The sequence below is a fragment of the Coenobita brevimanus genome, chromosome 29, assembly GCF_032717465.1.
Source record: "Coenobita brevimanus isolate Jiangsu-jjx chromosome 29, ASM3271746v2, whole genome shotgun sequence".
Classification (NCBI taxonomy): domain Eukaryota; kingdom Metazoa; phylum Arthropoda; class Malacostraca; order Decapoda; family Coenobitidae; genus Coenobita; species Coenobita brevimanus.
The window spans coordinates 35,660,779-35,674,162 of NC_136982.1; the positions used below are offsets into that span (position 1 = coordinate 35,660,779).

General features: G+C 41.6%; 1 protein-coding gene across 1 annotated transcript in view; it reads left to right on the top strand.

The window, feature by feature from the left end:
• cac (calcium voltage-gated channel subunit cacophony) overlaps positions 1-13,384 on the top strand; it is a 2,326,612-nt gene that overhangs the window by 323,605 nt on the left and 1,989,623 nt on the right. The gene's annotated exons all lie outside the window — the stretch shown is intronic.

Sequence of the window (13,384 nt, forward strand, 5' to 3'; positions counted from 1 at the left end):
ATAATATGTCGTTAGGGACGTAACTAAGTATTACAGCCACCCATTTTAGGGATGGCCCATGGCGTCATTTGTTCTTTACACTAAACATGTATATTTCCTGTTTCTAATTTGTGTTTCCTCTATATCTCTCCAGGAAAAGGAAGAATATTGACTTTCAAGTGAAGGTGATTCTGATTTTCCAGCGCTGTGCATTTCTCCTTACAAACTTGGTCTAGTGACAGATAGTTCACGGACTTTAGAGCAATGAACTCATGTGAAAACAGAATTTACAGTCATGGAATACGACTGATGATGTAGTAGTTCAAATAATTTATTTACACCATCTTTTTTCAAACAGATAGTTGCAATATTGGATCTGACCATGTTGATGCCAAAGTATTACCAAGTTAACAATGCTCTGATGTGCAGTTTGTTTCCAGTTTGTCTTGATTCGGCCATGTTAACCATCGTGCGTTACCTAACAAGGAATTTCTTCATACGTATAACATCTACTTTAGTTTCTTTTCTAGAGTTTAAATCGTTGTATTGGTAATCATTGCCTTCATTGTCGGTCTAACTCGACCCTTCCGAACCGCTACATCCCCGTCCTTCGTATAATCGCCCCTTAGATCATGATGCTATTCCTTGCCTTTGCTGCCAACCATTTCATGCATCCTTTCCCCCACGTTGCTTTTTCCTGCCATAGTCTGTTGCCTCCCCTGCCTCTGCTTGCTGTGCTGTTCCCATTACCTCTCACTGCCCCTGCTTGTTGCGTCCCCTCTCCTGCCTGCTGCTATTCCCTACTTATTATGTGCCCTTGTCCCTGTCTGTTACTTCTCCCTGTCCCTTCCCATTGTTTCCTGTCCCTGCTCTTTTCACCCCCATCGTTAGCCTCCCCCCCCCCCCGCCTAGTTTATACTTTCTGCGTGCCCTGTACATAGTGGAACTATAGTTTCTGCTCATCCTTTCCCTTCTACCCTAAGACCTGTTGTTGGTAGTTTGATGTTTATCTAGACCGCACGAGTAATAATGTCATCACGAACTGTTCCTTGTGCAGTTTAGTAAAGGTTGAAACTGCCACCTTAACACTAGACACCAGGTCTTCGTTCGGTGTGAAAACCTGATCACTACTACCCATCAGCAAGGGGTAAGGGTAGATGGTTTGCAGACACTGTAGCTCATGAGTGTGCCTACCCACTGCCTTTACTAGCCCACACTTTGTTCTGTGTCTTGCTGATCCATCCTCATTGCCTCAGTATGTTCCTGCCTATTGTGTCTGGTTACTGCCTCTGCATGTCCCCTGCCTTCTGGCTTCCCTCATCCCTGCCTGCCCAGACCTGTGCCTTTGCTTCTCCTTGCCCTCTGCCCCGTCCCTGCCTCTTCTCCTCTGTCCATGTTCCCTGCTGTGTCCCCCTTTCCCTTCTCCGTCCATGTCCCCTTCTTCATCCCTTCCCCAACCTGTCCTTCTTTACCCCTTCCCTGCCTCTGCCCAAGCCCTGTTCCTGCCCCATCCCTCCTCCTGTCGTGTTCCTGCCTTATGTAATATGTACCCTTGCTACGTCCCTGCCCCATCGCTTCCTAACATGTCTCTTTCTGATGTGTCCCTACCCCGTCTGTGCCTGATATATCTCTGTCTTCTCCATCGGTGTCCCTTCCCCACCCATGCCTGTTGTCCCTTCCCCACCCGTGCCGGTTGTGCCCCTTCCCCACCCGTGCCGGTTGTGCCCCTTCCCCACCCATGCCTGTTTTCCTTCCCCACTCGTGCCTGTTGTGTCCCCCACCCATGTCTGTTGTGTCCCTTCGCCACCCATGCCTGTTGTGTCCCTTCGCTATACCCATGCCTGTTGTGTCCCTTCCCCACCCATGCCTGTTGTTCCTTCCCCATCCATGCCTGTTGTGTCCTTTCCCCACCCATGTCTGTTGTGTCCCTTCCCCCTCGGTGCCTGACGTACCCCTTCCCCTTCCGTGCCTGACATGGTTCCACCCTGACCTTTGCTTGATGTGTCTCTACCTGTTTTCCATTGCCGTCCCCTCCCCATCCATGCCTGTCATGTCCCTACCCTCTCCGTGCCTGATGTGTTCCTGTCTCATTTGTTCCTGACATATCACTGTCCCATTCGTGCTTAACATGCCCCTTCTTCGTCTGTGCCTGACGTAACACTACCCCATCTGTGCGTGACATGCCCCTTCTCTTCTGTGCCTGATGCCCCTACCACTGCTGTGTTTCTGCCGCGTCGTTGCTCCCTGCCCATCCCTTTCCATGCCTGGCGTACTTGTGCCGGCTCTGATATACCATTATCCCTTCCGCGCGTGCCGTGCCCTTACCCTTACCCCTTCCGTGACTGGCATTTCCCTAATTCATCTGTGTGTGCCATTCCCCCTGGCGTGTGGTGGTGTGCACCAGGGCAAGGCCGGACTGGTATGAGAGGGTCGTACTCTCGTCTGTTAAAGAGGCTTCCTAGCACCTCCTCCTTACCTATCTGTTTCGGCATATATTACATCTGTATTCTTGCCTGTGATATTCTGAACCATGTCTGTATCGGAAAGGCATAAGCCACAGACGAAAAATGTATTAATGTGTAATGTGGAAACAAAATCGCTAAGGAACAGGTGTTTGAAATCCTCCTATGTGGACGAGACTGCGACCTAGAGTGTGCAGGGCTGCTGTACGTATTCTGGCACCACCTGGCCCCCACCTCACCGCTGCCGCCGCCGCTGCTACTATTGCTGCTGCTGCTGCTGCTCTAGCTGCGGCATCGTACTAGTGGGTAGCTCACAGGCCGCGGGGAATATAATCCTTCTAGACCCGCGCTGAGATTCACAAAAAAATCCACGATCAATTCCTTGCCGTAACCAAATTAGTTTTGGCGGGAAAAGCAAGAATTATGGGAAGGTTCTGGGCTCTCATTTTTCTATCCTTACCGCCAACATCAGTCTTGGATACGGTGAAGACCCAGTACGGTTAATTCTCCCTCGTAACTAATATCTGTTTTTGTTGGAGGAACTGCAGACGTGGGAGACTTCGTCACTCCCATTTCCTTGCCGTTCTTGCAAAAACAGATATAGTTACGTCAGGGAACTGATCATGGGCTTGTTTGTGAATCTACGCCCTGGTAAATAGAACAGTGTAGATGTAGAGCAGAGAGACATTTTAAAGCCAACAGAAAGATGGTAATGATAATGGGGGAGTAGATTTGAGTGTTGGTATGCTATATATTTTTTTTCTACGAGTTAGTCTTGCTGTTGATGTTTTCCTCATTAGGGGAGGAACAGTGGACGCATGGGATCAGTGCTCTCTCTCTCTTAGACCCCCTTTGATCGGAACATTAGTACTGGTATAGTGAAGCAGAGACTCACTTCATTTAGAGAGTACCGTACCAACACTTAGACTTCAGCCAGTTGTCTTTCATACCAATAGAACTGGGCGCCATGAATCCTAAAGTAGTCAGATCCGCAGACAGATGTACTTATTCTAGGGGACTTTTTAGCCTCACTTTCGTAGTTTGGCCAGAAAGAGACTTTTTTTTCTTTCTCTTTTTTCTTTTTGGAGACCTGTATGTATATATATATATATATATATATATATATATATATATATATATATATATATATATATAATGTATATATATATATATATGTATATATATATATATATATATATATATATATATATATATATATGTATATATATATATATATATATATATATATATATATATATATATATAATATTTTTTTTCTTGTAAACCCGCTAAAGCAGCCTCCTCGCTTCTTTTGAAAGTTATGGTAGAGAATCCTAGTGTATGGAGCGCCAGTGACCGAGCCAACGTCTTGGTGTGTTTTTATTTGTTGTTGTTGTTGTCCCGGGGGTGAGTGTAATGCCGCCTGCAGTCCCCCCCCCCCTCTTTGCCCCCTTGGGTATCTCTCAAGCTCCCTCCCCCTTCTCCTTACCAGTTTTTTTTTTCTCCACCCTCTTCTCTATTGAACCCCTGTATCCCCATAATAATAATGATGAAAATAATCGCCGTAAGGAAACTGTTCTCTTTTCGTTTAATCTCCGTGGCCGCTCAATCCTTCATCCCCTCCCCCTCCACCATTCTCCTCCCACATCCCACATCCCCTCCCCTTTAACTCCTTCAGTCTGGTGGCGTCCTTTTTTATTTGTATTCTTGCTGTTTCCATACGATTTAATTCGCACCAGGATAGACTTTTCGAACTGGAAGGGTTAGAGATAACCTTCACTAACCCCTTCACTACTAGAGATGAGTCGTTGGTGAAAAATAGAGTGGTTGCAGCAAGAATAAAATAGAAATGTCATGGGACTGAAAGGGTTAACCTTAAAAATGGCCATAGTTCATCCTCCACGTTCCTCCCAATCCACCCCCACCCCCTGAAGCCGACCCCATAATGAGAAAAAAACATAAGCTTTCCCCCCCCCCAACCACCGCCCCTTCCCCCATTTTATAGTTTTTTTCGTTTTTTGTTTTATCCGAGAATCGAGCCATTTTTTCCTTAGCGACTTTTAGTGGTTGAGTGTTCGTGCAGTCTTACCACTACACTAGCTGGTTTATTGAGTTTTAGTGCGTAGCGAACCACCGCCACACCACTACCACAACCACCACCACCACTACTACCATCATTAGCAAACTGTTCCCCCCCCCTCTATTATTTATCACCTTCCCTTCTCTTCCCATCTATTGTCAACTTCTTCCCTCCCCAAGCTGTGTGACCATCATATTAGTTGGTAGTTACCATCTTTATCCTTGCTTTTCAGATTCATCACGATATATATGAAAGCTCTACCTGTAGACTTAAGAACGCTCAGAGCTATCCGCGTCCTAAGGCCTTTAAAGCTAGTTTCAGGCATTCCCAGTAAGTAGCAAAAGCAGTCTTAGTCACGACAACCTTTTTCATTTTTTAAATATATTTATATATTTTTACGTACTGTCTTGGAACGTGCCTATATATTTTTTGGTGGATTTTTGGAAACTTGTATGGCTTCTTTTGTTATGTTCTGACATTATTTTTTGTGGATTGATTATGACAAAATTTTTGCATAGATGCACCTGCAAGCTTGAACCTTCCCTCACCTAATCCCCCCCCCCCTTCACCATCCCACGATTCCAAACGTCCCTCCTCCCCCTCCCCTCCTTCCTCTTCACGGTTGGTTTACAAATACCCTCCCCTCGTCCTTCCTCACACCCACATCCACTCTAAGCCACTATCAGAGCAAGGCCCCACCTCCTCCCTCACTTCTCACCCCCAACGCTCCATCCACTTGGTCCACCTTTCCCTTCTTCTCCCGACAGCTCAACTACTCTGGTTTTCATTATTGCAGATAACGTATTTCGGCGTCGCATTATTGATTATTATATTTATAAATTATTAATAGTGAAATAATATTTTTCTCCGTATATTAAAGGGCCCATTCTGCCATTTGCTTTAGATTTTCAACTACCCCAACCCCCCGTCCAGCTGTTGCTGCGTCACATCTCCAAGTGGATGGATTTTTGTGTAAAATATATATAATATATGTACTGTATATATTAAATATAATATATATATATACTGTATATATATATATATATATATATATATATATATATATATATATATATATAATGTATATTCCTCTTTAGCTACCTGTGTTGTATTTGCCTTCTATTATCACCCAGTAAGTAGTACACGCTTGACGGATTTTTGTGTTTTTGTATAGTAGTAGTGTTGTGTTAGTGTTTTGCGAGTGTCGGAGGGTTGGTTGTGCCCGGCACCCAAGCATCGCCACACTCCCAACTCTCCTTCTGGCGTCCTTTTCTTCCCCGCCGCCCTGCATGAGGCGCGCCGGGTGCTAGTCGTATTTTTAATCTTAAGAAGCAACAGTGGTAGCAGATGTATGTCACGGTTTTTGTGATAGCACATGCATTCTTTCCCAGTTATCCTCATCCTCACCCATCTGAACTCTCCTTACCTATTTTGACATTAGTTGTCCATTTTCATACCATTTATTATGTAATTTCTTCCAGTTTTCTCAGCTTATTTCCTACTTCCTCCTCTTGGATAACTGAAATTCTGTATCAGATGCTGCATTGCAATCATCTTTGTTAGTCGTTTTGTTTTTTTCTCAGTTTATTTCCAACCTTCCATACAGAACATATCCTCTTTCTGCTATTCGTCCCGCGTCGTCTCACTTCATGTAAAATTACGGTTACTTTAACCCTATCACGATCCTGTCTCCTCTTGCATTTTATTCCAGGTAACGTCAGATGATTGTACTTAGCTGAGAATGAGTCGTAGGGTTCTGAGAGTGCCAATACTGTCACCATGAACCTTCCCATCCTCAGGACATCAGGTGTATTATATTCCAGTCTACCTTATTGTACTGAGCCGAGAGAGTTAACACTAATAAAAACACGTTCGGAGGGTTTGTCAAGTAGATTAAATGTCGCAGTCAGTCTATATGATCACCGTTAATTTTTAAATATTTTCATCCCGAAGACTTTTAATTTCATTGAATGTTTGCTTCCAGCTCGATTTAAAACAGCTTAGAGGAGGCGTTTGGAACTGGAGGGGTTAATTAGTCCTCACTGACCCCATCATCACTAGAGATCCTTCCTGAGTTACCTAAAATCATCAGGGAAATGGTTATCATCACTTCAGATCACCACAAAGGACATGGTTTATACTTGCTTCCATGCATCGTCGTCAAGCGTGAGAATAAGTTTGTTTAATACCCGCCTTCTGAGTTCCAGCTTCAGTATTCTGGTTGGCGTGATATAACTTCGCAGCCCCTCCTCCATAGCGATTAATTATGCATATTACACTTTGGTATACGCTTTTATGTTACTTTTGGTGTCGCCGTTGTTTGCCCTACTCATTTCACTTTAACTTGGCCTGAAATTGCTCTCCGTCTCGATTGCTCAACTGTTGTCATAGACAGACACTACAATGTATTGTTATGTCTCCAAAAAGTGTTCTGGATAAAATACAGAGCCGCAGCATTTTCATTAACTGTCCCTTAGTTAAATGAAATTGTAAAGCAGAGACAATCTAGAGCAGGGTAAGGTGAATAGATAGCACTAGAAGATAATGCTAGTCACGAATAAGTGCAGTGGGTAGAATGTCATAGTATTGTCATTTTCTGTTACTGAGTTAGGTGAAATAAACTACGAAACAACGAAATTCGGAGCCAAATTAAAATGAAAGAACTGTAGTAGCGTACCGTGCGGACATAAACTGTTTACCTCCACATAAAGATACATAACGAGTGATTTTTGAAACCCAGTGATGTTCTCTTCAAAAGCCAACTTTCTTTGTGTGTGTAACGATATTATTGCGTTTAACAGTGCAGGAGGACAAAAAGCTGAAATATGCACGATAAATCGCTGGGGAAGAGGTGCCACGAAACGTCTTATGCCTCATAAAATAAAACCCATGCTAATCTCCACGCGGCCAAATGAGCCACCAAATAACGTCAGCGTATTGAGCGTTATTTACAAGGATTCTCTCTCTCTCTCTCTCTCTCTCTCAACGATGACGTCATTTTCAGTATGATCGTGCTATCTCCTAACGATTTTATTAATCTGAAAAAAGAGTTTTCGTCTTGGAGGGGTTAGATATAGCCATAGTTAATCCCGTCACTACCAAGGTTGAATAAAATCGTCGAATCACGTAGTCCAGTGGTTGCTTGAATAAAATGAAAAATACGTCAGCTTAACGAAGGAGTTAAGTGGGTTGTGATAGGAAGTTTCATTCTAAATGGCTTTGGATATCTCGTAACACTGTTTCCATACTGATTTATTTTGTTGACTACGCATATTTTGTTGACTACTCATCAGGATCCTTTTGCATATGATTACTGGAAACTAAGTACGGCAAGTATTGAAGCTATATAAACAACGTACAAGAGAATGTTAAGGTGTAATATGCGAAGTAATCGCCAAGGTAGAGGTGCTACGAAACTTCCTATGCAGTCTAGAATACTGCCGTTATTTTAATGTTAACGTGATGAGTAAATGGATGTTTTGACTCATTATTATTGTCTTCTCTCAATTTCCAGAACTTAATGATGTTATTTTATTTTCCCATCATTTATCATTTAATTACATATTTAACCAGGTCTGTTTTATTATTATTATATGGAGACATTGTAACAGATAGAGGAAGGAGGGGGTAAAGAACGCAGGAGAGTGAGTTAACTGCTGCACCCTGCCATCACACTAGCACGTTAGTCTCTGAGCTACTCGTAACAGTCACTTGTTCTTACCTAGAGAGAATTGGGCCAGACTGCGAGCAGTCTTGCCTGGATCTAACTGGGTGCTAGGTGAGGATTCTTAGGGATTTGGGTCATGTTCGCAAAGCTTCTTAAACAAGAATTTTATAAATACCCTAAAATTCTTTATGAATTTGAAGTCAAATTAAAAAACTATCTTTTTAGGGTAATCTTATGTCTTTTTGTTCCTTTTTTAGGCCAAGAGCCCCAGGGATCCGGCAATTAACAACTTGGCTGTCCAATTCCAGACTCGTTTCGTTTGCCGTTTTTCAGGAAAGCGAAATTATACTTTTTTCACCTTGGCCCCAAGTTTTGTCTAATTGCAGTTTCTTTCATTTAGCTTACTGGCAAAGTAATGCAATAGCACGATTCTACTGTATATCCTTCCCATATAATTTATTCCTGAACTAGATGGGGATCAGCACCAAATCCCAACATAATTAACATAAAATTGAAATGTCATTCTAAAATGTTGCATGGAGTTAGTAGAGGCCAAGGCGATTTTATTCAAGTCGGTTTGAGTCGAGTGGAACCCATTGCAGTGAGTCAAGCCGTAACCAACGCTCTGTCTAAATCTGTTTAGCAAATTGTGGCATTAGCCTGCCCAAGACTCATAGCTGAATTACCATGCAAGCAGTGCAGAAACCCATATTCCCACCTTCAAGGCAGACGACTACGTATAACATTGTAGTGTTAATCTCTCGTTGCAGTTCAGCACTCAAGATGGAGATATGGCACTTTTAGGTCAAATTAAAGTGAAAGAGTATATTTTCCCATCTTGGTATTATTATGATCAAATGCACAGTGCACAGCGGACACATCATCTTGTCGTGGCGGTATATGTTTTAGGTGTTGTTGCTGTTTTTGTCGTTCTTTCTGTGGTTATTGATGGGCGTGAATGGTGAGTGAACGAGTGTCTGGGCCATATGAGAAATATCAACACTTTTACTTACTTATTCCTTGGTTTCGACAGTGCCTTATTCATAAACTTCTTGGAAAGTACTGTGGCACAAGGATGGAAATTGGTTGGTGCTGCGAAGATCTTAATGCAAAAGAGTGGTCTGAGCGTAGCAGCTGTAAAAGGGTTGCATGAAGGACTATTAGTACCCACATTGACATATGGGTAATAATACTTTGATGCATGAAAATTAAAAGAGAGCAATGAGATGGGTTCTTGAGAAACGTGTTTGGAGTGCAGAGAAAGGTTAGGATAAAAAATTGTGGTTAGGGAAAGATGTGGAGTAAGGAACATGGACAGCAGAACTGAAGTGTGTGTGTATTTAGGTGGCATGGTCATATGGAGAGAATAGTTATAAACAGGATATTGAAAAGGGTATGGGCATTTGAGTTTGAAGGTGGGAAGAAGCCTGGTAGACTAAGAAGATGGATAGATACGATAAATGAGAGAGAGAGAGAGAGAGGGGGTCCTGCCATCTGGTGGCATTCTTCTGAATCTCGCAGAGAGGAGCAAAATGCGGGTCAGGGGGTGATAGTTACCAATATTTTGGTATTATACTATCCATAACTAGGATAAACTGAATATTCTCTTGTTAATTTTCATAATGTAAATATCAGTATATATTATGTACAATCCATACCATTATAATAAGGTTGCTTTGGTAGAATATGACCAACCACTCTGTTCTCCACAGTGCAGTCCAGTGATTGATAATGGGATCTTAATGCGGAAGAATATAAAATAGGCATGACTTGCATGTTTAAAAGAAATTTCTTGGTTCAAATACCCACGACAGTATTTTGTTGTTGTTTTTAGGGAAAACAATATCAATAATTTCAACCAACGACCTGCGGCCATGCTATCTTGCCGGATGTACGACGCAGAATAAACAGACGATTGGACTTGGAGTGAACTGACGTTTGGCCCGGGAAAACATATCGTACAGACCTCTGGCAGCATGTTTTAGTTTTATCAACCAGTTCAATATTTGCCTGAAACGTTTTATTGTTAATTCTTACGTTAATTTATTATAAACTATTATTAAACATTATATTGCATTCCATTGGATTCAGAAAGTGGAAACAGGTATTATTTTCATGTTTTTATCATCAGATTCATATACATGGCATTAACCATATAAGCTTTATAAAAGATATGCCGATTCAGAAAATGTTGTTCATACAAGGAGAAAAAAAATACAGTTTAACCCTGCAAAATATTTTTCTCTGGGAGATTCAGAAGAATGTCCCCAGATGGCAGGACCTTCAGTACATGCGCTCTTTCATTTTGCTTGCACCTTTTGCAAGTAATCTGAATCTGAAAGGAACTTCGTATGTTCCTCTGTTCATGCTATTGCTCTTTGGCCTAATGCGGCAGGGTGGAAGGTTATGGACACAACAGAAAAGCAGGCGAACAGTTTGTCACTGATTGTATCATTTAAATTCCCTATTACAATGCAGATGTGAAGTTGGACCCAGAAGGTGGTGTATGTAATTTCTTGACTCCAGTGATGTATTTTTCCCTGTAAGACACCAGAATAATGAAAGAAGCGCGATTTTTTTTTTTTTTTTCTTTTTTTCTTAGAACTCGGAAACAACACGGAGCGTTAATAGACGAGTTTCCGGTCAAAAATTTTTGAAGATACTTATATGGGTAAAAAAATACGCAGGAAATAACTGTGAACCATTATTTCCAAAAAAAATTGTGCAGAAACATGAAAAAATAATAAAGTAGCTGAAAAATCACGGACTGGAACGGCCTCTGATTGGTTGTGACGTCACTACTCACACTGAGGCAGCTAGGCTACTTTGTTTACGTTTAGCCTGCATACATTGTGCTTATTTCTGACTTCTAAGAATGCCTAATGACAAGAAGAATAATTGCTGTTTCGTTCCAATGTGTAAAAGCACAGACAAAAGCACACTAGGGAAAATATTCATCTGTGAACCATCCAATAACAATAAACGAAAGCAGTGTAGCAGGCTGCTCGTCGGAAGTTTCCAGTGCTGAGGCAGTCGTTGCTGTTGTGAAAATATTATATTCTTCACCATATAGGTTTGTACACACCTAATTATCTGAAATTTGTTAAAAAACTATGCCTAATTTAACTGTTAATAGAATATTAAGATTCAGAGCGAAAACGTGCTAAAGTTAGTGGATATTTCTACTTTAGATCGCCAACACGCCTTGACAGACTTGTGTTTTGCACAAATACTGATTTAAAGTGCATATAAATGCCTTTGTATGTAAAATTAATATTTATACAAAGCAGAAGTCTGCCAAGGCAAGCTGTTTAGCTAAAGGAAAAACACTTCCGCTAATTTTAGCCCGTTTTCGCTGTGAATCCGGATTTTTTTTTTTTTTTTAAGTAAAATTAAAAATACAATAATTTGACCGGATTTCAGATAATTAGGTGAGTATGAAGCTATGTGATGATAAAATCTTATCGGTGTTGATTCGGTACATGACCGCCAATTCGGTATTCCGTCGCCTCGCCTGAAGGTACTTGACAGAGTCACTGAAACTGTTCTTTCAGAAAACTAATAATGAAGAGGTCAAATATGAAATGTTCATGAGCATAATGCCATTATAAACTCATACGACTGATATTGTACGTCATACATTAAACACTATCCACCTCATGAGGTACGAGCACCGCTCGGGAATGGTGTAGCTGTAAGCTACTTCTAGTCGAATTCGCCACAATTTACTTACCTAACAGACACCACCCATTTACACCACGAAAAGTATTCCTTCACAACATACCTGAAGGGGGTAGTTTGAAACTACGGTGACCATGTAGGTACAACTATTATCTGTTACTGGTATTGTGTGATGGAGCGTCGTCTGCAGGATGAATACTGACGTCATCGCCAACATTAAGAATTAAAGTTATCACGTCTTGATCAGTGCAAATGATAAATTAAAAAATATACTGTATACTGTAAGCTTATAAGTACATGGCAGTGTGCAATGGCCGTGTTTACCCAGAACCGGCAACACGTCTGTTCTGCAGCACCCATTTTCCACAGGGTATATTCTTTAACCCCTCTTCACCCCCACCACAATTTGAACACATTCCTCTCATCTACCATGCTCACCTATTACCCCCCCCCACACACACACACACATACAAATCATTTTTGGAGGATATTATGAAATAAACCCTCACTGAACTCAAACCGCTAATCATTCATCATCCATGTTCACAGGGTTTACTTTCCCGCCCCAGCTACACCGCTTACCACCAATCTAGCCCATCCCGCCTGTTCGTTTGCTCGCCACACCCATTTGTTTAACCCCTATTACAGTTTCATGGCGCGACGCAAGTCATGCGGTCAACGAACACGCTTAAAATAGTTTATTCTTGACACCAGACGATTTATTTAACTTAGGACAGACCTGTGGTAGTGTTAATTATGGCTGTATCTGACTCCTCTGGTTGGAATTGTTTCTCCAGAATTGTATAAAATCGTCTGGTGGTAACTAATAGAATATAATACGTCATCGGAGTGAAGAGATGCCACGTTCAGCAGACGTGATATAAGTTTTAGCCTTATCCTCTACGATTGCCATATTACAAGTTTATTTTCATACCTGTTTTTTTTCTTTTTTTTCTTTTTATCCCCCTCTGTTTTGTTTTATTTCCTGTGTCAGGCTTTAGTATCACGAATATCGTGTTGCCTTGTAACCATTCATTTCACTCACCTCACCGGACGCCCATATTCGTCCTTCTAGTACCAGTGTGAGTTACTTTTTAAATTCTTGAAGTCGTTGCGTCTTCCTTCCAGTACCTGCTTCATCATTTACTTCTTTCTTTAATTATTTGTCTCACGCCTAGCTTCTGTCCTTCAGCCCATTTTCTTCTTTAATCTTCGTTTAGATGTTATATTCGATTTTGCGGTGTATGATTAGTATGTTCTGTGTAGCCCTTTTTTTTTTTTTTTTTTTTTTTTTTTTTTAGGATATCCCAGTCTCACGCTGTTTATCGACATCTTTTTTCAGTTAGCTGTATCCTTTCCTCTTCCTCCCATGCTCCTCTTTCAGTACTACTTTTTGTGTATACATAACGCAGAACACAACATCTGATATTCTCCCAATACACTTCTGTACTTTTCCCCTACCATTAACCTCCAAAAGCTTTCCACACGTGTGCCCATGCGTGAAGCATTGGGTGG